This window comes from Plecotus auritus (assembly GCF_963455305.1).
Source record: "Plecotus auritus genome assembly, chromosome: 9".
NCBI classification, from domain to species: domain Eukaryota; kingdom Metazoa; phylum Chordata; class Mammalia; order Chiroptera; family Vespertilionidae; genus Plecotus; species Plecotus auritus.
The window spans coordinates 68,626,046-68,627,538 of record NC_137783.1 but is presented as its reverse complement, the minus strand read 5'-3'; positions in this window follow the sequence as shown (position 1 = coordinate 68,627,538).

Genomic DNA, 1,493 nt, shown 5'->3' with positions numbered 1-1,493 from the left:
AGGACCATTTGAAGTTTAAAGGCATCTAGTCGGGATGAGATAAAGCAAGTTAACAGATTTAGAAGACATGGTCCTAGGGTTATGGCTATGAGTAGCATTAACAGTGGTCCTGTCAATGGAAAGAGCCATTTCCAGACCTCCTCCCCCCATTCAGCCCAGGTCTCAGATAACTCCTATCTTATTTTTGAAGCTCGATCAACTAGTTTCTTGCCCCATACCTTACAATACCAGACTGGTTAGCATAAAAACAGCATTCTTCCTCAAGGAACAGACACAGTCCCCCTTCTCCGCTGCAAGAAGGTCCAGTCCTCTTCGATTTTGAAGGGTAACGGCTGTCAGTGAGTCAATCGGGTCCTGTACTGCAACAATACTTTGGGCTATTTCTTCTAAGCTGTCAGCAAGGTCTTTGGATAGGCTCTGATAGTAGGAGAGGGAAGTTGCCAGTCCCCCTATTCCAGTGCTAGCCCTGTTGAAATGCCGAGTGTTATAAGGAGAGGGGTTAGCTCAGCTGTGGGCAAACTACGGCCCGCGGAGCCGAAAGAGTGGAGGGTTCTCTTGCTCTCCCCTCTGCTCCTTCACCAGCAGCAGTGTTAACATGGCAACGTCGGAAACACGGCCGCAGCTCCTTCTGAGTGGGCGGATTTATATCCGCCCATTCAGTAGAAGGAACAACCTCTCAATCTTCCAGAGGCTCCTTGTATTGCCCGCGGACGCGTCTCCCGACATCACCCTGGGAATGCGTAGACACGTTATCGTGGTGATGTAGGGAGACACGCCCCTGGAGAGCACAGTATCAGAGCCTTTCTGAGGTAAGATTAAGAGCTCTATTCAAACACAATTTTTTCCTGTTCCCACATTCTGTACATCACAATGACTTGTTAATAAAACAACAAAGACTTTCAGCTTTTAGGGCTTGTATCCGCTGCAGTTTTTTTTCCCACTGCGGACGCGCGCAGCAGGGAAAAAGACACACAGAGGACATGTCACACTAGCCATGCTGTGGCTGCATTTTTTTGCTGATACGGATGCGGTATCAGTAATGCTACCGTGGCCACTAACCGCATGTGTTAGCGGCAAAACAAATGCATTTTGCGCTGCGTTTGCTTCTCCCCCTTGCGCCTGTAAAAATGCATGTTACAGGGCATTTGTGTTAACATGCACCACTGCACATTAGCATCAACGCAAACATGATGGAAACCTGTGTACCCTGTATTAACCCTAGCTGCACTGCATTGCAGTACTGCACCACACTGCAAACGGCAGCACGGCTAGTGTGAACGAACCCTAATTCAGTGGGTTGAACAAAAAGATTGTATAGAAATGTGATGAACTAAAGATTTTATTACAAAATCGCTTAATTTCAGGATTTCAGAAGTAATTGGACAAATGAAAAACTGAAAATCAAATGTTCATATCTAATACTTGGATGAAACCCTTTCCTGGTAATGACAGCCTGAAGTCTTGTACTTATGGACATCACCAGATGCTGGGTT